The sequence below is a fragment of the Theropithecus gelada genome, chromosome 5, assembly GCF_003255815.1.
Source record: "Theropithecus gelada isolate Dixy chromosome 5, Tgel_1.0, whole genome shotgun sequence".
Taxonomy (NCBI): domain Eukaryota; kingdom Metazoa; phylum Chordata; class Mammalia; order Primates; family Cercopithecidae; genus Theropithecus; species Theropithecus gelada.
This window is the reverse complement of record NC_037672.1, coordinates 24,359,714-24,386,685: the sequence shown is the minus strand read 5'-3', so window position 1 is coordinate 24,386,685 and position 26,972 is coordinate 24,359,714. Positions and strand designations below refer to the sequence as shown.

Sequence of the window (26,972 nt, the reverse complement as noted above, 5' to 3'; positions counted from 1 at the left end):
TAATTCTCTCTGTAAATGTTAAGGTCCTTCCGGGTGCTGATATCAAATTAAATTTGCCTACTGACACAGGCCTGCCTGCAACAGAGCCAAAGAAGCAACGCAAATAAAAGGCACACAGGGCTCTGTCATCCTGGGGGATGTTTTCTTTATTTGTGTCTTCTGGAAACCAGCTGACCGAAGACAATAGTCCTTTAAGGATTTACCAGCAACTGGGACTGTAAATTACCACAGGTGCCTCCTGAAAGCCCAAGACAAAACCCTCCCCAGAGAGAAAATAAACAAGAGCTATTTCTTTTTATGTGAATCCTGACTCTTAAAGTGCCCTTTCCGTCTAATAAGTTTTTCTGCATTTTTCTCCAGGCCTCCAGTTTGTCTGCATTATTGTTAAATGTGGGAAATACAGTCCTGTGAACTGAGCTCATGTCAGGAGCCAACCGAGGTGTGTGAGACGCGCTCAAAAGAAATAATGGTAACAGCTAGTGCTCCTCTAAATACTTACCTGAGAGAATGTATTTAATGCACAGGAGAACTCCGTGGGGTGCATGCTGTCCTCATAATCCTCATTTTAGGGTGAAGGAGACGGAGGCACAGAGAGGTTGAGCCACTTTGTTCAAAGGCAGAAAGTGTGTGAGAGGCAGAGCGAGCTTCAAACTCAGGTCGTCGGGATCCCAAGCCACAACCTAAACTACCGTGCTCCACAGTCTTTTGTATTATTATTATTATTTTGAGACAGGGTCTCACTCTGTCACCCAGGCTAGAGTGCAGTGGTGCAATCATGGCTCACTGTAGCCTCGACCTCCTGGGCTCAAGCCATCCTCCCACCTCATTTTTATTGTTGTTGTTGTTGTTGTTGTTGTTGTTGTTGTTTCTTGAGGTCTCACTATATCACCCAGGCTGGTCTCAACCTCCTGGGCTCAAGTAATCCGCCTGCCTTGGCCTCCCAAAGTGCTAGGATTACAGGCATGAGCCCCCGTGCCCGGTCCGCCCCAGGCTTTTTTTTTTTCTCTTTTGAAACAGAGCCTTGCTGTGTCACCCACGCTGAAGTACAGTGGTGCGATCTCAGCTCCCTGCAACCTCTGCCTCCTGGGTTCAAGGGATCCTCCCAAGTAAGTAGCTGGGGTTTCAAGAGGTGTACCACCACACCCGGCTAATTTTTGGATTTTTAATACAGGCAGGGTTTCACCATGTTGGTGAACAGGCTGGTCTCAAACTCCTGACCTCAAGTGATCCAGCCACCTTAGCCTCCCAAAGTGCTGGGATTATAAGTTGAGCTACTGTGCCCAGTCCACCCCACAGCGTTTAGTATAACTGCAGGTCAGGGTGCTCCTGCTGGAACAAAACAGAATCCACAAGAAGTGAGATGACTGGGCCTCAGGACCTTGGCCAATTTCATTGAGAAGGGTGAGTAATCATTCCTTTGGACTGGGACCAGTATCGACTGGAAGGCTGACTCTGACATTTACTAGAGGTGTGACCTTGAGCAAGCGGCTTTCTCTCTGAGACTTCCTTTCCTAATGAGTGAAATGGAGGTGTTAGTATCCCCATCTGTGGGGCCCTTGCTGAGGATGAAAGCATGAGCACACTGTAAGCAGTTAGCTGCTGTGGATTCCTCCCCTGTCCTCTTGTGCCCACCCCACTCCTAGCCTTTATTAAACTAAAAGCTGCTTCCTTGAAACCTTCACCTTTTGACACTGCTTAGATCCTATATTCGTTTGCTAGGACTGCTGTGACAAAGGACAACAAAGTGGGTGGCTTAAACAACAGAAATGCATCGTCTCAGTTCTGGAGGCTAGAAGTTCAAAATCAAAGTGGTAGCAGGGCTGGTTCCTTCCAAGGACTGTGAAGGAGAATCTGTTCCAGGCCTTTCTCCTAGTTTCTGGTAACCTCAGACACTCTTTGTAGATGACATTCCTTTTCCCTGTGGCTTTGTAGCATCTTTCCTCTATCTTGACTGCCTCATCTGTCTCAGTGTCTGAATTTCTCCCCTTTATGAGGGCACCAGTCAGTAGATTAGGATCCCCTTTAGTGACCTCATCCTAATCATCTGCAAAGACCCTATTTCAAATTAGATCACATTTACAGGCAGTGGGGAGTTAGGACTTCAATCTCTCTCTCTCTCTCTTTTTTTTTTTTTTTTTTTTCCTGAGACAGGGTTTCATTCTGTTACTCAGGCTGGAGTGCAATGGCACGATCTTGACTCACTGCAACCACCGACCGACTTCTGGGCTGAAGCGATTCTCCACCTTGGTCTCCTGAGTAGCTGGGACCACAGGCATGTGCCACCACACCTGGCTAATTTTTTGTATTTTTGGTGGAGATGGTGTTTCACTATGTTGCTCAGGCTGGTCTCCTGACCTCAAGTGATCCACCTGCCTTGGGCTCCCAAAGTGCTGGGATTATAGGCACGAGCCACTGCACCCAGCCCGGGACTTCAACATCTTGTTGGGGGACACAATTTGACCCATGGCATGCCTTAAGAATTATGCCCAAGAAGTCGCCTTCCTGCTCCAAACCTCAGTACTTGGAACACCTGGACACAGCCATTATGTCTCCTGTTAATCTCCCCACCCCGTTTCTGGAGAGATCTTTCTTATGGTTAGATCTCTATAGGATCTCTTTTTAAACGCCAGTCCCAGGGCACAACAGGTTTCCCCATAGGCAGCCCATCCACCAGGCAACACGAGGAATCTACCACTTCCCAGGAAAGAAAAATTTTTGTTCAATTAATGCAGGCAATCAAGCTGGTTTCCCCAGCCTATCCATGCAGTTGAATTTTTGAACTTGGGTACAAGAGTTTACATTTAAGGCTAGGTGCAGTGGCTCATGCCTGTAATCCCAGCACTTTGGGAGGCCGAGGCGGGCAGATCACTTGAGCCCAGGAGTTTGAGACCAGCCTGGCCAACATGGCGAAACCCTATCTCTACTAAAAATACAAAAATTAGCTGGGTGTGGTGGCTATGCCTGTAATCCCAGCCATGCAGGAGGCTGAGGCAGGAGAATCACTTGAATCCGGGAGGTGGAGGTTGCAGTGAGCCAAGATCGCGCCACCGCACTCCAGCCTGGGCAGCAGAGAGAGACCTTGTCTCAAATAAAAAAAAAAGAAAGAAAGAAAGAAACAGAGAGAGAGAGAGAGAGAGAGAGAGAGAGAGAGAGAAAGAAAGAAAGAAAGAAAGAAAGAAAGAAAGAAAGAAAGAAAGAAAGAAAGAAAGAAAGAAAGAAAGAAAGAAAGAAAGAAAGAAAGAAAGAAAGAAAGAGTTTACATTTAAAATTGGTTGGTTAGAATAGAATCTAATGATCCCAAAAAGTTTTTGTTTTGTTTTGCTTTGTTATTGTTTCTGTTTTTTAATTGAGACAGAGTCTTGCTTTGTTGCCCAGGTTGGAATGCAATGGCAACTTGGCTTCCCAGATCCTCCGCCTCCTGGGTTCAAGCGATTCTTGTGCCTCAGCTTCCCAAGTAGCTGGGATTACAGGAGCATGCCACCATGCCCAGCTAATTTTTTGTATTTTCAGTAGAGACCTGGTTTCGCCATGTTGGCCAGGCTGGTCTCGAACTCTTGACCTCAGGTGATCCACCCGCCTCGGCCTCCCAAAGTGCCGGAATTATAGGCGTGAGCCACCACAACCAGCCTCAAAGAGTTTTGAATCTGCATTTCATCATCTGCTATGTCCCCCATCCCTCTCAATGTTGTTTCATCTGAGGGTGGCATCAGTATACCTTTCCTGCCCTCCTCTTGTTGTGACCAAGCGAGTTACAGAGAAATGTCACACTTTGAGACAAATTAAAGAGGCCTTTATTAGCCGGTGACCGAGAGGCAGCTAACGCTCAAACTTCTCCCAGTCCCGAGGAAGGGGCTGGTTTTGTTTTTATACTGTGGTCTAAATAGAGGAGGGGGGATTTTAGCTGAAGTAATTTTTACAGAAGCAGAACTGGCAAAAAGTTAAAAAATTAATTGCTTACAAATGCAGTTACAAAAACATAAACAGCTCCAGATGCAGGGGCTTAAACTATCGCAAAGAGATAAATGCAGGGGTTTTGGGTGCCATCCACCATGCGCGTCCCCAGGAGCAGATGGTGCAGCTTGCCTCAATATCTTATCAGTTGGTGCATTCCTGAACGTGCTTTGAGTCAGTTTACACTAGTTATGCCGTAAGGGAGAGAGGTGAAAGGGGGCTGCAAATAAAGAAACTAAAATGGAGTCCGTTCGGCTCTCTCTCTGCTAGGAGAGAGTCACTCAGTTTAAAACAAGGTAGGGTATCACACTCTTTAAGTCATCAAGAAGAACATTGGGAGTATGCAACCCCACAAAGAGGGTGACATCTCTGCAATGGGACAAAAAACCTTTTATTCTTTTTATATAGAAAGCACAGATATGCATACAGTCCATAAACAGATTGATGGTATATCATCTGTGGTGTTAAAATTTCATAAGGGAGGTGGGTATTCAGGAAAAACAGTAAGGGTCCTCAGGGGAATGATAATTTTTTAAAGTTTGAGAAACAGTAATCTAGAGGATAAAGCTCTGGACAAATATCACGTGAGTCTGCTGGACATCTCCCCAGAGCTGCCGAACCCCTCAAATGACATGGCTCTAGCTGCAGCAGGGCCTTCGGCTCCATCAGGGCCAGCTGACCATTTTCAGATAGGTAGGGATGCAGGAATGTTTTCTTGTGTTTTGTTTTGTTTTCTTTTTTTGAGATGGAGTCTTGCTCTGTCGCCCAGGCTGCAATGTGGTGGCAAAATCTTGGTTCACTGCAACCTGTGCTTCCTGGGTTTAAGCAATTATCGTGCCTCAGCCTCCCAGGTAGCTGGGACTACAGGTGCACACCACCCACACCTGGCTAATTTTTGTATTTTTAGTAGAGACGAGGTTTCACCACGTTGGCCAGGCTGGAAGAAATGTTTTCATATACACTAAGACATTGTGCAGCAATGCCTCCAACAACCAAGAGGGCACAGCGATCAACGATCAATTCACTCGAGCTGTAAATGGGCATTAAATCATTATCAATTCATGCATGCATTCATTGATTTGACAAATTTGAGTGTTCTAGGAGCTGGGGGTACAACAATGAGCAAAATAGATTTTTTTAAAAAAGATCTCCACTTTCATGGAGCTTACAGTCTAGAAAAGGTTGAGATTTGGGGAAGACAGACAATAAATAAAAACTAAATTGTATTGTCAGATGGAGATGAAGTGCCAGTAAAGGGGAAAAAAGCCTCTTAAAAGCTGTGGTCTGAGGGTTTGTTTTTTTTTTTTTTTTTTTTTTTTTGAGACGGAGTCTGGCTCTGTCGCCCAGGCTGGAGTGCAGTGGCCGGATCTCAGCTCACTGCAAGCTCCGCCTCCCGGGTTTACACCATTCTCCTGCCTCAGCCTCCAGAGTAGCTGGGACTACAGGTGCCCGCCACCTCGCCCGGCTAGTTTTTTGTACTTTTTAGTAGAGAAGGGGTTTCACCGTGTTAGCCAGGATGGTCTCGATCTCCTGACCTCGTGATCTGCCCGTCTCGGTCTCCCAAAGTGCTGGGATTACAGGCTTGAGCCACCGCGCCCGGCCGGTCTGAGGGGTTTTTAGGGAGGTAAAACCATTCTGTATGACACAGTAGTGACGGATACATGTCATATTGCATTTGTCAAGATCCACAGAGCCAAGCAACATAAAAAGTGAAACCTCATGTAAACTATGAGCTGTAGTTAATAATGTATCAGTATTGGTCCATTAAGTGTAACAAATGTACCACATTAATGGAAGATGTTAATAATGGAAGAAACCGTTAGGAGCTGCAGGGGAGATGGGGAGGATATGTTGAACTCTGTATTATCTGCTCAATTATTCTGTAAATCTAATACTGTACTACATAAATAAAGCCTAGTAATTTTTTTAATGCTATAGTCTGAGCCCATGCAAAAAAAAAAAAAAAAAAAAAAACAAAAAAAAACAGAGAGAAAAGAAAGGGCACTACTGGTATGTTTGGAATCAGAAAATTTGGCAAGAGAGTTTAAAGGGGTATGTGTATGAGTGAAACTGACTTTGGCCAGGTGAAATGAATCCGTGTGCCAATAGGAGTCAGGTGAAATAATGCAACTAGGAAGAAACAAGAGGAAATTGATTCCAAAAGATGCTGTGGAACAATGAGAGCAGAAGAGCTCACAGAAGCAGCGCATAGCAGTTTTGAAAAGAGCTTTAATAATAAAATATAGCAGCCACAACTACACAAGGAGGAGAAAAGAAAGAAGTCAAGCTGTGATCAATTTTAAAGGGAAGTTCTGTGCTAGAAACAGGGGCGATGGTAATCAATGCACATAGCAGAATTTAGGAATTAGGAGTGGAGAGGAAATTACATGCAATTTTTACCCTTCTCCCAGACACGATTTCTAGCTTATAATTAATTAGAATTAGTTTTCTGAGTCTTCCCAGCTATACCGAACTGTGAGAAATAATAATGAAGAAAAGGAACATTTCATTATACCTAGATTAATTCATCACAGGAGTCTAAACAGCTGACAAATTTTTCATTGCAGGGACTTGAAAGGCCACACGCTTGCAATAACAGAAGACTTGTGAGGAAAGGAATCAGACCTATGCATAAGCTAAAGGTGGGAGTGACTTCATCAATCCATAAGCAGCACAAGTGAACATTAAGTCTCTATGCCCTATGTATCGCAGAAAAGCCCTAGGGACTGTCAGTTACATAAGAGGGGCACAACCCTGCCCCTGCCCTCAGGGGGATTATAGTCTTATTGGAAAGACTAGACTTGCTCACCTGAAATACAGAGAATAAAGGTGAGTAAAACAGTGTTTCACTGGACAAATAGAAGAGAGTGAGCGCTATGGACTGCAGGTGTGTGTCCCCTGCAAATTTGTATGTTAAAGCCCTAGTCCCCACTGTGTTCCGTATTTGGAACTGAGGCCTTTGGGAGGTAATTAATGTCAGGTAAGGGAAGAGGGCAAGTGCCCTCATGACGGGATTAGTGCCTTTGTAAGGAGATGAAGGGACTAGCGCATGCTCTTTCTCTCTCTGTCTCTCTGTCTCTCTCTCTCTCTCTCTCTCTCTGCCATGTTAGGATACAGCAAGGTGTCTTTCTGCAAACTAAGAAGAGAAACCCCTCCAGGAACCCCAATAGTTGGCACCTTGATCTTGGACTTTTCAGTCTTCAGAACTGTGAGGAAATGTCTGTTGCTAAAACCACCCAGTCCATAGTGTTTTTGCTGCAGCAGCCCAAACTATAACTCAAAATAAAAAGGGAGGTCAGATTATGTGGGCTAAACTATGCTTCTACTTTCTCTCCAACAAGAGAAAGTGAACAAAGAATGGAGACTTCAGGAGGTGAGGACTACTGCAGCGACTATGGTCCTTTGGTCGAGGAACCCAAGGACAACATTGAGATAGAGACACCAACCAGATCAGCAGTTCTCAAACGAGAGAGGCAACCTCACACCACCCCCAACCCCAATATACTTCTCCTCTCCCTGCCGTTAGCCAAGTCTTCCCTTCTGCCTAGAGAGCCTTCAGCCTTCTCTGTGCTCTACACAACCTTTGAAACCAAGTTCAAGTTCCAACTCTTTGGCAAAGCCTAACATTGATCTCATCTTTCTCAGAATTCCATCAATACACATGATGTATACCATTTGCTTACTATCCTCATATGAAACGTGGTGTGACAGGCAGCAATGAATTTGCAGTAATATCTGGATTCCATTGGAGAGTCACTTCTCACTAGCTATGTTAACCTGAGTGGATTATTTAGCATCCCCAAGCCTCAGTTTCCTGATTTACAAAATGGGAAAAATGAGAGGATTCAAAGCCTCTATCCTGAGGACAAAGAGCAATGGGAACTCGCATATATTAGTGGTTGGGTGTAAATTGATCCAAGCCCTTTGAAAACCATTTGCTAGTGTCTCCTAAAGTTAAATCTATGCCTATTCTATGAGCTAGCAATTCCACTCCTAGATGTATAACCAATAGGAATAAGCGCTTAAGGCTGGGCACGGTGGCTCACACCTGTAATCCCAGCATTTTGGGAGGCCAAGGCAGGCGGATCACCTGAGGTCGGGAGTTCGAGACCAGCGTGGCCAACATGGAGAAACCTCGTCTCTACCAAAAATACAAAATTAGCCAGGCGTGGTGGCACATACCTGTAATCCCAGTTACTCAGGAGGCTGAAGCAGGAGAATTGCTTGAACTTGGGAGGTGGAGGTGGTGGTGAGCCGAGATTGCGCCACTGAACTTCAGCCTGGGCAACAAGAGCAAGACTCTGTCTCAAAAAAAAAAAAAAGAAAAAAGAAAGAAATGAATGCTTAACGAAGGTGCCAAGAACATACACTGGGGAAAGGACAGTCTCTTCAAGATATGGTGCTGGGAAAACTGGATATTCATATACAGAAGAATGAAACTAGACCCCTATCTCTCACCATACGCAAAAATCAAATCAAAATAGATTAAAATGGATCAAGGACTTAAACCTAAGACCTCAAACTATGAAACTACTACAAGAAAACATTGGGCACATCAAGTTAAAAAGCTTATGCTCAGTAAAGGAAACAATCAACAAAGTGAAGAGACAACCCACAAAATGGGAGAAAATATTTGCAAACTACCCATCTGACAAGGAACCAGAATATATAAGAAGCAATGCTATAGGAAAATATCTGATTTTTAAAAAATTGAAAAATTGAAAAATTAAAAAAATGTTTAAAAATCTAATTTAAAAAATCTAATTTAAAAATGGGCAAAAGATCTGAACAGACGTTTCTGAAAAGAAGTCATACAAATGGCAAACAGGTGTATGAAAAAATACTCAACATCATTGATCATCAGATAAATGCAAATCAAAACTACAATGAGATACCGTCTCCAGTTAAAATGGCTTTTATGCAAAAGACAGGCAGTAACAAGTACTGGCGAGGATGTGGAGAAAGGGGAACCCTTGTACACTATTGGTGGGATTGTCAGTTTGTACAACCACTATACTATAGAGAACAGTTTGCAGGTTCCTCAAAAAACTAAAACTAGAACTACCTTATGATCCAGCAATCTCACTGCTAGGTATGTACCAAAGAGTAAGAAAATCAGTATATTGAAGAGATACCTGCACTCCCATGTTTATTGCAGCACTGTTCACAACAGGCAAGATTTGGAAGCAATCTAAGTGTCCATCAATAAACAGGTGGATAAAGAAAATGTGGTATGTATACACAAATGAGTACTATTCAACCATATGAAAGAATGACGTCCTGTCATTTGCAACAACATGGATGGAACTGGAGGTCATTATGTTAAGTGAAACAAACCAGACAAAAAAGGGAAAATTTCACCTGTTCTCACTTATTTGTGGGAGCCAAAAATGAAAACAAGTGAGATAGAGAATAGAAGGATGGGTGCCAGAGGCTGGGAAGGGTAGTGAGGGGTAAGGAGTGGGGATGGTTAATGGATACGAAAATATAATTAGATAGAATGAATGAGGTCTAGTAGTTGATAGCACAACAGGTGACAGAGTCAACAACAATTTACTGCACATTTTAAAATAACTACTTGGGTGCAGTGGCTTATGCCTGTAATCCCAGCACTTTGGGAGGCGGAGGTGGGCGGATCACTTGAGCTCAGGAGTTCAAGACTAGCCTGGGCAACATAGTGAGATCTCATCTCAGCTAATTTTTAAGTTTTTCTGTAGAGCTGAGGTCTCACCATGTTGTCCAGGCTGGTCTTGAGCTCCTGGGCTCAAGTGATCCTCCCACCTTGGCCTCCCAAAGTGCTAGGATTACAGGTGTAAGTCACTGCGCCTGGCCTCTTTCAACTTCAAAAAGTAAATAAAAAGGGAAAAGAGCATCTGGCCTTAGCCAGAATGTGGATCCTCAAAATATGTACCCATGATGGCCAAAGGGGAGGGATGGTCAGTGGCCAGGGGTGGGAGAGGAGCGGGGAGCTGCCTGCCTGGCTCCTTCAAGTCCCAGCAGCATGGAGTCAGAAGCCACCCTCCCACCTCCACCCCAACGTTGATATGGTGCTGGATCTTAGAAATGCGAAGATCCATATGACACGTTTCCTTCCCATGAGGAGCTCACAGTTGTCCACTGTGGCTGATTCAACCTTAAAAGGTCCATAGAATCCCAGTACTCCCCACTGCCTGACACCCATCGTCATTCTCCAGGTTTGTTCAGCAACCTCCTACCTAACCTGCCACTCTTGGGGAGCCGCTGCACTGCCACCACTAACTTGCTGCAAAATGTGTGTAACCACACTGCCTCCTGCTTCAAGCCTCCTTTGCCTCCTCCCACCAAGTTTGAACTGCTCAGGATGGCACAGGATGGCTCCCAGCCACTGTGTCTGCCCCGTTTCCCTCTGCTCTCCTCCCAGCCCCGAGTAGCCCCTCTTTATCTCCACGCCTCTCTCCACAACGTTCAGCCCTTGCATCCCCCTCTTATCCTCCTGGGCCTTTGGCCTCTTTTCCAACCTCCCAAACACCCTGGGAGACATCTCCCTGACCAAGGGGTCTATCACTTGAGGTCTGGAATCACTGGAGGGAGGCCAGACACCATGGGAGGCTCCTCTCAAGTTATTTAATAAACTTTCAGGCCAGGAGTGGTGGCTCATGTCTGTAATCCCAGCACTTTGGGAGGCCAAGGCAGGTGGATCACGAAGTCAGGAGTTCGAGATCAGCCTGGCCAACATGATGAAACCTCATCTCCACCAAAAATACAAAAATTAGCCGGGCGTGGTGGCATATTCCTATAATATCTGCTACTCAAGAGGTTGAGGCAGGCGGAGGTTGCAGTGAGCCGAGATCACGCCACTGCACTCTGGCCTGGGTGATAGAGCAAGACTATTCTCAGAAAAAAAAAAAAAAGAAAAACAAAACACAAACTTTCATTGTTTTTCTTCTGCTTTTTCTAAAATACACACACATATTTTAGATTATTCAGAGGCCAAAAGAAGAAATCAGAAGTCACATTTCACCATCCAGATATCATAACTGTTCACGTTTAGGTAACCAGAATGGCAATGACAATGATCCAGGGTCACTGTCTCTTGGCTGTAGTTTCTTATGGCCACCTTAAGATGACAGTTGTCCACTCTTTTCTCTGTCTATGCTTTTTCAAAAAAGGGGATTATAGTGAGCATTGTTTTTTGTAAATTGCTTTCTCTCCTGAAGTATACATAGTAGTTGTTTGGTTCAAGGGCAGAAGAGTGTGTAGCAGATGTTCAATCCAGTCAGATCTAGAAACTCAAGCCATTTAAAAAATACAGCTAACAGCAAATTATGCAAGAAAATATGTTTCAAGGGCATTTCAAGAACAATGAGTACTTTCTCAAGACAGACAGAGAGAGGAGGTCAAATTCATTTAGGTTTTCAGCTCGGGCTTGGTGGTACACGCCTGTAGTCCCAGCTACTTGGGAGGCTGAGGCAAGAGAATCATTTGAACCTGGGAGGTGGAGGTTGCAATGAGCCGAGATCCCGCCACTGCACTCCAGCCTGGTTGACAGAGCAAGACTCTGTCTCAAAAAAAAAAAAAGAAAGAAAGAAAGAAAAAAGAAAATATTTGAATAAATATATTACACTGACACGTAAGTATATTTAAAATTTTTGAACTGAAGTAATTCATTGACGTGTTAATGTGTAATATTAGGAATAATGTTTTCCGCCGGGCGTGGTACCTCACACCTATAATCCCAGCACTCTGGGAGACCGAGATGGGCAGATCATTTGAGGCCAGGAGTTCGAGACCAGCCTGGCCAACTGGTGAAACCCCGCCCCTACTAAAAATACAAAAATTAGACAGGTGTGGTGGCAGGTGCCTGTAATCCCAGCTACTCAGGCAGCTGAAGCAGCAGAACCGCCTGACCTGGGAGGCAGAGGTTGCAGTGGGCAGAGATCATGCCACTGCACACTGCACTGCAGCCTGAGCCACAGAGTGAGACTCCATCTCCAAAGAAAAAAAACGGGAAAAAAAGAAATTATGTTTTCGCCCTACATGTGAGCTACACTAATGATATCTTATGTAATGCAATGATTAATGTGAAATGCAGTTTAGCAAAACAGTAAACTGTGTTCATAGAAAAATATTATAAATGCTTCATTTTTTAAATTAAAATTAAAAATTCTGGCTGGGTGTGGTGGCTCACGCCTGTAATCCCAGCACTTTGGGAGGCTGAGGTGGGCAGCTCATGAGGTCAGGAGTTCAAGACCAGCCTGGCCAACATGGTGAAACCCCATCTCTACTAAAAATACAAAAATTAGCAGGGCATGGTTGCATGCACCTGTAATCCTAGCTGCTCAGGAGGCTGAGGCAGGAGAATTGCTTGAACCCGGGAGATGGAGGTTGCCGTGACCTGAGATCACACCATTGCACTCCAGCCTGGGAGACAGAGCCAGATTCCGTCTCAGAAAAAAAAAAAAAAAAATTCAGTTCTGCAGTCTCACTAGCCTCATTTCTTTTCTTTTTTCTTTTTTTTTTTTTCTTTTGAGACAGACTCTCGTTCTGTCCACACTAGCCTTTTTCCAAGTGCTCAGTACCCACCTGTGCCTCTAGTTCGTCTACTGACCAATTATAAATCTGGGTTATGCAGTGCTGTGAACATCAGGCTAAGAAATTTTTTAAAAATTTACAATTTTTATTTTATAGAGACAGTGTTTTGCCATGTTGCCAGGCTAGTCGTGATAGGCTAAAGAATTTGACCTGTATCTTTGGCAAAGGAGGCAGTCACGCAGGTCGGCAAAGGGTGCCAGAAGGAATTCCTGTTTGGGAAGGTTGAGTGGCATTAACTCAGCTGTCCACAGGGTCAGGGAGAGCCCAGAGACCAATCAGGAGCAGGGGCAGAAATCTGGACTTGGGTTTACAAGGGTTATACAAAAATGCAGGGAGCACAGAGCAGAAGACGCATTTAGAGGGCCAGAGAGGGAAGAACCAGCTGGTCTTGGGAGATTCGGTGGTAAAGGACAGAAAGAAAAGGGAGAGTCAGTTTTGCAGTGCGAGTCACTGGAGAAGAGCGAGGGTCCTGGACCTTCAGTTTGAAGTTCATTTTCATTTGGTGCTTTTCAACTCAATATTTGTTTTTCGTGTCTGCTCCGTACTGGCCCTGTGTTGGTTTGTGGGGTACAGGGTGGTGAACCTCAAGCACTTAGCTGAGCGGGAATGAGGACGATGGTTATCCTGACTCTAGGAACTCAGCTCTCGAAGTCAATCCTGAAGGAGTAAAGACTAAAGAGTAAAATCCTAATTTTTTTTTTTCTCTTGAGACGGGTTCTTGCTCTACCACCCAGGCCGGAGTGCAGTGGCACAGTCTCGCCTCACTGCAATCTCCGCCTCCCATGTTAAAGCCACCATGCCCAGCTAATTGTTTTGTACTTTTAGTAGAGATGGGGGTTTCAGCATGTTGGCCAGACTGGTTTCGAACTCCTGACCACAAGTGATCCGCCCGCCTCGGCCTCCCAAAGTGCCGGGACTACAGGAGTGAGCTACCAGGCCCGGCCTATTCAAATATTTTCTGCAGGCCCAGCGCGGTGACTCACGCCTGTAATCCCAGCACTTTGGGAGGCTGAGGCGGGCAGATCAACAGGTCAGGAGATCCAGACCATCCTGGCTAACATGGTGAAACCCCCTCTCCACTAAAAATACAAAAAATTAGCCAGGCGTGGTGGCGGGCACCTGTAGTCCCAGCTACACTGGAGGCTGAGGCAGGAGACTGGCGTGAACCCTGGAGGCGGAGCTTGCAGTGAGCCGAGATCGCACCACTGCACTCCAGCCTGGGCGACAGAGCGAGACTCCGTCTCAAACACAAACAAAACAAAACAAAACAAAAAAACAAATACTTTCTGCAGACAGTAAGAGGTAGACTGAAATACTGATTTTAATTATGATGCAATTAAATTTGTTTAGTTTAAAAAAAGTATGGGCAAATTTGGAAGTTTTAAGCAAAGGCATTCTATGGATGCAGAATTGAGTGGAGATGCAGAAACTAGTACCTGAAGAGTAAAGCCAAAAAAAGATGACAAAAAGCAACTGCAATTTGCTGCAGCAATTTTTTTTTATGAGAGAAAAAAATCTTATTAAAATAATAAAGTGGCCAGGTGCAGTGGCTCACGCCTGTAATCCCAGCACTTTGGGAGGCTAAGGTGGGCAGATCACGAGGTCAGGAGTTTGAGACCAGCCTGACCAACATGGAGAAACCCCATCTCTACTAAAAATACAAAATTAGCCGGGCTTGGTGGCACATGCCTGTAATCCCAGCTACTCAGGAGGCAGAGGCAGGAGAATCGTTTGAACCCGGGAGGCAGAGGTTGCCGTGAGCTGAAGTCATGCCATTGCACTCCGGCCTGGGCAACAAGAGCAAAACTCCATCTCAAAAGAAATTAATTAATTAATTAAATAAAATAATACAGTGGATAATATTAAGAGACATTTTCCGCATATGATAGTGGATTTGATAAGAAGTTTCCTCTCAATAGTAAAAAAAAGAATCAACAAAATCAGTTACTTAAAGGCAGATTTAACATTAAACAAAAATTTGTTGAATGTTTTTGGGTAACTTAAACATTCGACAAAAATTTGTCGAATATTTAATTTTTTTTCCTATGTGAGAAGATATCAAGCAATAATGCTTATTTTATTTGACACAGGTTCTCATCCTGTCACCCAGGCTGGAGTGCAGTGGTACAATCTCAGCTCACAGCAGCCTCTTCCTACAGGGGCTCAGGTGATCCTCCCAACTCAGCCTCAAGTATAATAGCTGGAAGTATAGGCATGTGCCAACATATCCAGCTATTTTTTTTTTCTTTCCTTTCTTTTTTTTTTTTAGACATGAAGTCTCGCCACATTGCCCAGGCTGGTCTCAAACTCCTGAGTCAAGGTATCTGGCCGCCTCAACTTCCCAAAGTGCTGGGATTAGGGGAGGGAGCCACTGTGCCAGGCCATCAATAATGTTTAATTTTAAAATAATTGTTAAACAAATCTAAACAGGATCTGTGCTTATAAACTTGGCCAGCTATAAAAAGATTGGAATTCTTTCACAAAAGAAAAACACTTTAAAATATATTTATTTACTTATTAGAGAGGGGGTCTCACTATGTTGCCCAGGCTGGACTCGAAGTTCCAGGCTCAAGTGATCCTCCCCATCTCAATCTCTCAAGTAGCTGGGACGACAGGCACGTGCCACAGTACTCAGTTGAAAAACACTTTTAGGTGAAAAAATGGTAAAATAAATTATTTTTTGACAATGAAAATATTGTTAGAAAATTCTGAGGAAAAGATTTAAAAAGATACTTCACAAGAAGAGAAAGCTCTTCAATTGAGCCCTCAAATAATTGTCCATAAAATATGAAGACTTTTCTAACAATAGCAAAGACCAATCAATAATCTCGAAAAATCACAAGTACTTTAGCTTCAGATGAGTCATTTGATATAATATACACTGCGCAATTAATACTTTGGTTATATTTTGTCTCAAAGGACTTCAAATTTATAAAGAAATGTCAATTCATAGCCTAAAAGAAACTAACACACGGCATGGATATTTTTAAATCTTTCATAACTGTCAAAGAAGAATTCCAGCCAGACAAGAAAAAAATTAGTCTCTTTCACCACAAATGGTAGTTCCATTATGCTGAATCAAAAATTTGGATGTATTAGAATTTTCAAATAAGAGACTAACATTTTCCTTATTGCTTATCCCATTAGGTGATATATTTTGAAAATAGTCGTGCTTAGTTTTCTGCAGCCAACTCTGTGAAAAGCATCATAGATTAACATTATTCATTGTATTCATTCAAATGCTATGAATCATCTTCAGTTTAAGGAACAGTTGAAAGAAATAAAAGATGACAGATTTAATGATCTTGTGGTCTTTGTCAATGCTCTTTGAGTCACAGAAGAGCTTTACAAAGGGTTACTGTATTTTTAACTCCAATTCAAGATTTTCTTTAAACAAAGGGAATGCTTGGCAAATTATCCCATAATCAAAGACAAAAAATGGCAGCATGATTTATGTTTTCTCATCAAAATTACACTGCATATCTGGCCGGGTGCAGTGGCTCATGCCAATAATTCCAACATTTTGGGAGGCTGAGGGAGGCAGATGGCTGGAGCTCAGGAGTTTGAGACCAGCTGGGACAACATAGTGAAACCCTGTTTCTACCAAAAATACAAAAAATTAGCTAGGTGTGGTGGCACATGCCTGTAATCCCAGCTCCTCAGGAGGCTGAGATGGGAGGATCACTTGAGCCTGGGAGGTGGAGAGTTCAATGAGCCCAGATCGTTCCACTGCACTGCCGCCTGGGTGACAGAGCAAGACCCCATCTCAAAAAAAAAGAAAAAAGAAAAAATTACACTGCACATGGATGAACTAAACTTGAAACTCCAAGGTAAGGAAAAGTTTATTTGTTACATAGCTAGACATTTAATGAATGTTGGAACTGAAACTTTTCTTTTTTTTTTTTTTTTTTCTGAGACAGAGTTTCGCTCTTGTTGCCCAGGCTGGAGTACAATGGCTCCATCTCAGCTCACCGCAACCTCTGCCTCCCAGGTTCAAGCGATTCTCCTGCCTCAGCCTACCAACTAGCTGGGATTCCAGGCATGTGCTACCATGCCCGGCTAATTTTGTATTTTTAGTAGAGACGGGGTTTCTCCATGTTGGTCAGGCTGGTCTCAAACTCCCGACCTCAGGTAATCTGCCCGCCTTGGCCTCCCAAAGTGCTGGGATTATAGGAGTGAGCCACCACACCCGGCGAAACTGAAACTTAAAATACAAATCAATAACAATGATTTTATACTTTTTTCTAAATGAAATTAATAGGCAAGTTATTTTCATTTAATTAAAACATGTTATGTAAGTTAAGCTGCAAAGACAGAAAAAAATGTGAAGGACATGATTATCATTGATAAATTTTGAATTATTTTTCAATTATGTAGTATGCTTCAGATTTGACTCAAGAGTTGGTTAATTTACTTAACTTGGACAGATACAGTTTTGAAACTGATAAACTTTTGCTCCAAAGTCAAATCCTTCTAGAAAGGATGAACAAGTTTTGTCAATATGGATGCAAATATTAAGGAAAAATTGTTTTTGGTACTTTTTTTGGCTAGTGGAAAGTATTTAAGTATATCTGGAACCTCTTAGTGATGAATCTACTTTTTCAACCATAAATGTAATGAAATGTAATACAGATGAAGTATTTCCAATAAAAATTTTGCATTGAATCAAGATGTACTGTAAGTAAAAACTAAACACTAAATTTCCAAGACTTAACATGAAAAAAGTACACAAAACGTCTCATTAATCAATATTTATATTAAGTACATGTTGCAACGATAATATTCTGAATGTGTTAGGTTAATTTCACTTAGTCTTTTAATATGGATACTAATTTTTTTTTTTTTTTTTTTTTGAGACAGAGTCTCACTCTGTTGCCCAGGCTGGACTGCAGTGGCGTGATCTCGGCTCACTGCAACCTCTGCCTCCTGGGTTCAAGAAATTCTTCTGCCTCAGCCTCCTGAGGGGATTACAGGCACCTGCCACCATGCTCGGCTAATTTTTGTATTTTTAGTAGAGACAGGGTTTCACCATTTGGCCAGGCCGGTCTCGAACTCCTGACCTCAGGTGATTTGCCCACCTCAGCCTCCCAAAGTGCTGGGATTACAGGCATGAGCCACCGCACCCGGCCAGATACTACAATGTTTAAAACACACATGTAACTCACATTCTGTTCGTATTGGATAGCTCTGATAGAGAATATAACTGCCATGATAATAACACAAAGGTGCAGGACCTTGGCCTTGTTCATTGTTATATTTTCAGAGCCAAAAACTAGTACCTGGTACATTCTAGGTGCTCAGAAAATAACAACTAAATAAATGAATCTACTTGTACCTCAGTAGTATAAGGAAGAGTCAGTCGCAGGAAATAGAAACCACTCCAATTATTTTAAGCAGAAAGGGATTTCAAATAGGAAATTAAGAATTTACAAACAGGTGGGCATGGTGGCTTATGCCTGTAATCCCAGCACTTTGGGAGGCCAAGGCCAGCGGATCACTTGAGGCCAGGAGTTCCAGACCACCCTAGTCAACATGGTGAAACCCCGTCTCTACTAAAAATACAAAAATTAGCCGGGCATGGTGCGGGCACCTGTAGTCCCAACTACTCAGGAGGCTGAGGCAGGAGAATCTCTTGAATCGAAGAGGCAGACATTGCAGTGAGCTGAGATTGCACCACTGCACTGCAGCCTGGGTGGCAGAGTGACACTCCATTTCCAAAAAAAAAAAGAATTTACAAATATCACTGGAAGGGCTGGAGCAGCGGGCTCTAGACCGGGCCCCAGGACCAGCCTACCAGGGACGCTGCAACCACTAGGAAGGCAGGACTGCTGAAGCTGCTGGCTTCAGGAGCACACCTCCTCAGCTGTTAAAACTCTGAGTATTAGATTTAGAGCCACACCACACCTGAGAGATCCAATCCAACAAAAAACAGATGAGCCTCACCCTGCCTCTCATACCCAAGAAGCTGGTACCCAGACAATGAAACATGTTCCAGAAAAACCAGCAATGATATACTATTCGTGGCACCATGCACGTGCCTTCCAATTCTCATGCAAGTGTATCTGATTTATAAAACCAAAATCACACCCAAAAGCAACTACAAAGAAGCCTCTCCTACCTTCACATTTCCCTCACTGGATAAACTCTTTCAGATTAAACATCCCTTCCTCCAGGAAGCCTTCCCTGACTTCCCCAAGACTATGTTAAGTTGGCATTCCATGTGCTTTATCTACATTCTTTATCAAATTTATTCTAATGACAGGCTATTAGCTGCATGAGATGGGGCTGTGTCTGCTTATTCCCCATCGTATCCTCCCTACCTAGTGGTAGATGATAAATTCACATGTGTTGCATGAATTAATGAACATGAGCACAAAGATTTTTTTTTTTTTTTTTTTTTTGAGACAGAGTCTTGCTCTGTTGCCCAGGCTGGAGTGCAGTGGCATGATCTCGGCTCACTGCAACCTCCACCTCCGGGGTTCAAGCGATTCTCCTGCCTCTGCCTCCTAAGTAGCTGGGATTACAGGCATGGGCCACCATGCCCGGATAATTTTTGTATTTTTAGTAGAGACGGGGTTTCATCATTTTGGCCAGGCTGGTCTCGAACTGCTGACCTCAAGTGATCTGCCTGCCTTGGCCTCCCAAAGTGCTGGGATTACAGGCGTGAGCCGCCGCACCCAACCGCGAAGAGCTAATTTTTTTTTTTTTTTTTTTTTTGAGAGTGGCACCGGCTTTATTGTTTTTGTGGGCGCCTGGAAAGGTTGGGTCCTGGGGTGCAGGCGGGGAAAGGCCGGGAAGTTGTGTGACCAGGGCCTCAGGTGGTGTGCATCTGGGGTTCCTCCACTTGTGGGTGTCCATTGGTATCACCGGTGCAGCCATTGGTGGCAGCGGGTCCCGGTCCTTTCTTGTTTGACACAGGGCAGGTGGCAGCCACGGGTCCGACTCGCTTGAGGCCAGGCACCGGGAGTTCCATCGTGTGCTCCTGGACCACGTGGTTCTGTGGCGGGAGCCCCACACAGGCCCTGACGATGTTCTCAATGCAGCTGCACTGGCGGAAAAGTGCATTGACCACCCGGCTGCCCGGCAGCACCAGCGGCGCCTTGAAGAGGAAGCTAAGCAGGGACAGCATGGGGTGGAAGGTCTGTGGCTCGATGTTGTCATCAGTGCAGAAGCTCACGCAGTGGCACGGCTCGGTCAGCAGCGCCAGGTCCAGCATGACAGGGGCGGCCAGCAGCAAGTCCTCGCACATGTTGTGGAGCAACAGCGTGTTGGTTCCGCCCAGTATCAGCTCCAAGGTAGACTCATCCAGCGCACACTTGGGGTCGCCCGCATACGGCATGTACTTGATGACCACGCAGTGGTCAGGCTCCTAGCCGGGCGCGTAGAGCACTGGGTGTCCTTGCACCATGTCGTCCACCACGTTGCTCTTGGACACCTCCTCAGAGGGAACCGCGATGCTGCCGACAGGTTCTGCTGGTCTTTCTTCCGCAGGTGGTTATAATTCACAGTCGACTTGGTCTTGAGGCCGGAGCCAATGAGAAAGTCCACGAGCACGGACTTGACTTTGGTCTGGCCTGACTTGAAGTCATCTCCGCCCACATAGCCCGGCGCTGCCACGCGAGCTTAAGGGCTCCGGGCACCAGGGTTTTCTGTGGGGAGGAAGGCACAGCCCTCCAGGATGCTGGCCACGGCAAAGAGCGTGGAGGGCGACATCTCCAGGCCAAGCTCGATGGTGCGCAGCAGGTTCTCGGCCGTGTCGTTGAGACCTGGGACCACCTCACAGAAAGAAGCACTCTGTGTTCGCCGTTTCACAGCGCGATGACTTTGTCCAGCCCTGAGCTAGACCGGAAGTCTCGAACGTCTCTGCGGATCTGCTCCAGCCGCTGCGCGCGCGTGCCCGGGATGAGGCGGTCCGCGCGCGCGCGCTCCGGTTGGCCGCGATGAACTCTGGGATGTATACCGAAGGCCGGGGCTGCAGGGCTTCCATGTGCGGCCACGGTTGCTTCTGCAGTCCCCAGTGCGGACCTTCGCGAGCCGCATCGCCTCTGCCAGGTTCAGCGACGAGATGTCCCAGCCATCGAACACGAGGTCGTTGGTTGCCACCATGGGCAGCAGCCGCGGAAGGGCGCGAACACCTCCTGACCCTTGGCGTCCAGGCCCGGGCTCACGGTGCCCGCCTGAGACAGCGAACCGTAGTAGTTGGCCTCCTTGCGACCCCTGCTTGTGGGCCAGGACAGACGCAGTAGGTTGGCCAGCACCGCAGCGGTGAGCGTCGAGCCGTTGTTCCCACCTCAGCTGACAAGCATGACCCCTAGCCTGGGCACCTGCCGGCCAGGCGTTCTGGAAAGTGAAGCTCGTGGACTTGAGGTGCACCTTGAGGACGCCGCCCTCGCTGCTGACGCGGTACTCGTAGTGAGCCTCGATGGCCTCGGGGCCACAGACCACGTCCGGGCTCTGGACCAAGAATTGGACGGCGGCGGCGGTGGGCGCGGAGTCGGCTCAGGCAGCGGCGGTGGACAGCGCGCTAAATTCTTTACCTAAGATTATCTTTCAGTTTTAACAACCCTGTGAGTTAGACTGTATCCCCTTCATGTGATGCATGAGAAAACGGAGACTCAGAGTGTGACATGCCCAAGGACATCCAGGTGAAAGAGGACTTCGAACTTGGCCCTGTCTGATTCCAAAGCATGTGTGGTAACCACAGCACTATGTTGCCTGGGTTCAAGACCTGGACTTGACACTTGTCCTGGGACAAGTTGCTAATCTTTCTATGCCTTAGTTTTCTCATCTAAAAAAATGAAGAGAGGGTAATAATGGTGAATGAGTCAATGCCAGGGCGTTTCGTAAGTTGTGAAACTGTTCAAGTACCACTGTTTTTACAACCCTGGTTCTCTTCCAGGTCCCTCACGTGGGCCTGCGTGACTTCTAAAGAAGACCTGAGACCAGCCTGGGCAACATAGTGAGACCCTGTCTTTACAAAAATAACAATTAGCTGGGCGTGGTGCCTGTAGTCCCAGTTAGGAGGCTGAGGTAGGAGGTTGAGGCTGCAATGCTGAGACCGCACCATTGCACTCCAACTTGGGTGACAGTGAGACCCTGTCTCAAAAAAAAAAAAAAAAAAAAGGAAAACCCAACGTCCTTACAAGCCACAAGCCACTCTGGCACCTTCACTCAGATTTATTATGTTCATAGCACTTCCCACTACTGCCTTGTTCATTCCTTCAATTTCTTCTATATTGTTCTTCTCTCCTGCTATAGAGAGAAGCCCTGTGAGAGCAGAGGCTTCGTTTTTTTTTCACCAAAGTCTCCTAGCACCTCCAATAGTACCTTGCATAGAGAAAGCTCTGGAAAGACATTTGCCTAATGAATAAATGAGTGTTTTACATATTATTACATCTATGTGATGTATCAAAGTGTTAAAACCTGTTATAAGAGGAATGGAGGGCCGGGCGCGGTGGCTCAAGCCTGTAATCCCAGCACTTTGGGAGACCGAGACGGGCGGATCACGAGGTCAGGAGATCAAGACCATCCTGGCGAACACGGTGAAACCCCTTCTCTACTAAAAAATACAAAAAACTAGCCGGGCGAGGTGGCAGGCGCCTGTAGTCCCAGCTACTCCGGAGGCTGAGGCAGGAGAATGGCATAAACCCGGGAGGCGGAGCTTGCAGTGAGCTGAGATCCGACCACTGCACTCCAGCCTGGGCGACAGAGCGAGACTCCGTCTCAAAAAAAAAAAAAGAGGAATGGAGAATATGTATATTCATATAATGCAGTAGTACTCAGCCGTGAAAAAGAGGAAAAGCTGATGCACACACAAGGAGACAGGCTCAAAACATGTTGAGCAAAAGAAACCAGGCACAAAAGAGTGTGCACTACGTGAGTCCACCCATGACATGCCAAGGACAGGCAAAAATCAATCTTCGTATCAGAAATCAGAACAGTGGGCAGTCACCTCCAGGGCTGGGAACTGGCTAGGCGGGGCATGAGAAAATTTTCTGTAGCGATGAACCTATTTTATCTTGATTGGAATTTAAGACAGATTTCTATGTTTGCCAGAACTCACCAAATCTGTACATTTCAGATCTGTACATTTCCATGTTATGTACATTTTTCTTAACAAAACAAAACAGCTGGGCATGGTGGCTCACACCTGTAAACCCAGCACTTTGGGAGGCCAAAGTGGGCGAATCACCTGGGGGTCAGGAGTGCAAGACCAGCCTGGCCAATATGGTGAAACCCTGTCTCTACTAAAAATACAAAAATTAGCTGGGCGTGGTGGTGGGCGCCTGTAATCCCAGCTACTCAAGAGGCTGAGGCAGGAGAATTGCTATAACTCAGGAGGCGGAGGTTGCAGTGAGCTGAGATTGCACCACTGCACTCCAGCCTGGGTGACAAAGTGAGACTCCATCTAAAAAACAAAAAACAAAAAAAAAAACAACAAAATAACTCTATTCTTGAAAGTAAAATGGCCAGCTGCTTCTTATCAAATAATTTCAAATGAAATAGTTTGATTTAGTTCCAGTTAAGAGAGTATTTTGGAATTCTAGGTTCATTTGTTTTAGAATTTCTACCTCAGGAGGCTATTGCCACAGTCCTGAGTACATGGGCTTTACTTTGTTTTGTTTTTGAGACAGGGTCTTGCTCTGTCACCCAGGCTGGAGCGCAGTGTTGTGATCTTGGCTCACTGCAGCCTCTACCTCCTGGGCTCAGGCAGTCCTCCCACCTTCGCCTCCTGAGTAGCTGGGACCAAAGGCACACACCACCACCCCTGGCTAAGTTTTTGTATTTTTTTGTAGAGATGGGGTTTCACCATGTTGCCCAGGCTGATCTCAAACTCCTGGGCTCAACCCATCCTCCCGCCTCAGCCTCCCAAAGTGCTGGGATTACAGGTGCGAGCCACCACACCCGACCTTGTTTTTTTGACAGGGTCTCACTCTGTCACCCAAGCTGGCATGATTAGGGCTAACTGCAGCCTCAACCTCCTAGGCTCAAGTGATCCTCCCACCTTGGCCCTCTCAAAGTGCTAGGATTACAGGCATGAGCCACTGTGCCAGGCCCACGTAGGCTTTAGAGTCAACCAGACCTGAGTCCAAACCCCACTGTGTCACTTACTGGCTGCATCATCTTGGGCACCTTCTGAACCTCTCTGAGCCTCAGTTTCCTCATTTGTAAAATGGAAATAATAGCAGTGGTTACCTTTCAGGGTTTATCATAAGAACTGAGTGTATGCAAATCACTGAGCAGTGCCTGGCACATAAAAGGGTTGCATAGATGTTATACATTTACTAAGCAAATACTTTAATAAGTAGATCCCATAGCACAGGTGATTACTTTAACAATTTGATTTGATGTGACTGGGGGATTTAATTAACTAGATGCTAAATGGATTTTCCTGAATCACTAATCCAGGAACACAGCCTCTCTAGTTTGCTGAAATGGAGCCATGCCTATGGTAATTTCTGGGAATATTGCTTATTCATAAAGGGACTTTCTCAGTACAGTGTGTGGAGAAGCCTAAAATTGAGATAGGGAAGGAAAGCCAAAAGGCTATATTATCTTCAATTATTCAAAAGACTGGTCTGCAAATTAAGGATTAAGTTTATTCTGTGGTTCCCTGAGGGTTGGAATTAAATCCAATAGGAGAAAATGACAGAGAACAGATTTCTACTCAGAATAAGGCAGGACCTTTTGTCCATCAGAGCTTTCAAAAAAAAGGAGGGGGGTGCTGTCTCTCAAAGTAATGAGCCTCCTGTCACTGGAGGTGACCACCCCTAGGCTGCATGAGCCCTTGGCATGAGCCCTTGAGTCCTATGTCTGTGTAGTGTTTTAGAGCTTCATATACATGCATAAGCTTGAAAGGGAGTTTATTGTCCTTATCCCCTTTTTACAGTGAAGAAATTAAGGTTTTGGGGAATATGCCCCTTGCCAGGTGTCATACAGGTGGGAGGTAGCACCATCAGGATGGGATGTCAGATTTTTTAACTTCAACATGGGTGCTTAGTCCACTCAGGCAAGCCCCTGTGAGAGCGGTTATTCACCAATCCCGGCTCATCACTGGGTCACTGGGAATGCTTGGGAAACTTTTTTTTTTTTTTTTTGAGATGGGGTCTCACTCTGTCACCCAGACTGGAGTTCAGTGGTGCCATCTCGGCTGACTGCAACCTCTGCCCCCCAGGTTCAAGTGATTCTCCTGCCTCAGTCTCCTGAATAGCTGGGATTACATACCACCAGGCCCCGCTAACTTTTGTATTTTTAGTAGAGATGGGGTCTTACCATGTTGGCCAGGCTGGTCCTGAACTCCTGACCTCAAGTGATTCGCCTGTCTCAGCCTCCCGAAGGGCTGGGATTACAGGTGGGAGCCACTGCGCCCGGCCTCCATTTCTTCAGCTAAGTGGAACATAGGATGATGTGGTGACTCAGCCCCTCCACTGTTTTATATGACTGAGCTAATTCACTATAAGAATTTTAAGGCTTCTCATTGATGCTGTAAGCAACTAGGTTTGGGATCTATTAGGTGATCTCTAGGGTCTTTCTCAACCCTAAAATTATCTGACTTAAAGCAGCTGGAATGTGGGGGCAATTTCTGTAGCTCTACTGTAATTAGACCTGGTTCCCGCTGGGTTTACTAGTCACGGCTGTTGACGCAGCGCCCACCAGCCCGCTCCCTGGCAAAGAGTCAGAGGTTTCACTGTTGATCCAGACGTTCAGCCATCCCTGATGAAACCAGCTGCTCTCAGCAGTTCCAAGGCCATCACCACCTCTCTAGAGCTGCTGGAGCATCTGAGGGTATCCCGCAAAGTTTCTGGGTTGGCCCCATGTCAAGAAAAGCAGCTGCTGGCAGCAGGGGACTCGGCCAGTGTGTGTCCTACAAACCTATCTTTAGGTAATTCTGCTTTAATCTGCAGCTGTCACATTTGGTTGCAAGGATGGCTGGTTTCACAGCACAGACTGACATGCAGCTGTCCCCACCGACCACTGTCTCCAGGAGTTAAGCTTTGTGGGAGTTGCTTAAGCACAGGGTGGCAGATGCAAGGCAAGAGGCAGAGCCCATGCAGCCTCCATACTTAGGAATGACTGGGTAGGACTGGCAAGGAGCCTGCGACTCCCGGCCCCACATTCAACCCTATTTGATTACTGTTTACAAGCAGAGAAGCCAAGAGGTTTGTGCAGAAATGAGAGTGTGCATAATCCAAGCATGGAAGAATCCGCCCACCCACAGTCCTCCAAGCTTTACAGAGCATCTCAAAAATCAAAATACCCGGGGACACAGTATGTTCCTATCATTGCTTAAGCCAGCAGTTTCCAAAGCGGGGGTGTATACACCCCAGACATCACAAGACAATTCATGAGGGTGAAGGGACATAACAGAACCTCTGTAACATTAATCTCTTTTTGTTCGTTCATTCGTGCTTTTTTTGTTTTTTGTTTGTTTGTTTGTTTTGAGACAGGGTCTTACTCTGTCACACAGGCTGGAGTGCAGTGGTGCGATCTTGGCTCACTTGAACCCACCTCCCGGGTTCAAGCGATTCTCCTGCCTTAGTCTCCCGAGTAGCTGGGATAACAGGCACACGCCACCATGCCCGGCTAATTTTTTTTGTATTTTTTGGTAAAGATGGGGTTTCACCATGTTGGCCAGGCAGGTCTTGAACTCCTGGCCTCAAGTGATACACCTGTCTCGGCCCCCCAAAGTACTGGGATTACCGCCTATCTTAATCTTACATTTATAATTTTAAAGTATTTTATAAGGTACCTATTTTGCTGCACAGTAATCATCATAATAGGTAATGTCAATGAGTTTTTATTCTATGTCAGGCAACATTCTAATAGCTTACATATATCATTTCATTGAACCCCTACAACAACTCTATGAGGTAGGTATTATTAATTCTACTTTCCAGGCACCGAAAGGTCAAGCTATCCCTCTAAGATCATATAGTAGACGGGTGGCAGAACTGGGATTTGAACTCCATGGTCTGGCTGGAAAGCTTACATTCATAACTACTACTCTATTCTGTCTGTCATACGTAAATATAATTTTCACATTTTAAGTAAATACATATTGGGGTTTCATGTTCAAGTTGTTCAGTGCTGTTGGTTTTGTTTTTGTTTTTTCATTTGGCTTATTGAAGAAGGTGTTCAGAAGAAAATAAGCAAATAAAAACAATGTTTGGAGAATATTGCCAAGTTGAGATAAAATTAAACTATGTTGGCCGGGCGCGGTGCCTCACGCCTGTAATCCCAGCACTTTGGGAGGTTGAGGCGGGTGGATCCCGAGGATCAATCAAGAGATTGAAATCATCCTGGCCAACATGGTGAAATCCCTTATCTACTGAAAATACAAAAATTAGCCGGGCATGATGGCACACACCTGTAGTCCCAGCTACTCAGAAGGCTGAGGCAGGAGAATCGCTTGAACCCGGGAGGCAGAGGCTGCAGTGAGCTGAGATCAC

General features: G+C 45.4%; 1 pseudogene across 1 annotated transcript; it reads right to left on the bottom strand.

Annotated features, from left to right (window-relative positions):
- Positions 1 to 19,247: 19,247 nt before the first annotated feature.
- Positions 19,248 to 21,040, bottom strand: LOC112625118 (annotated as a pseudogene). The gene has a single exon (XR_003119530.1). The product of XR_003119530.1 is annotated as an inositol-3-phosphate synthase 1-like (transcript).
- Between the last annotated feature and the right edge of the window lie 5,932 nt (positions 21,041 to 26,972).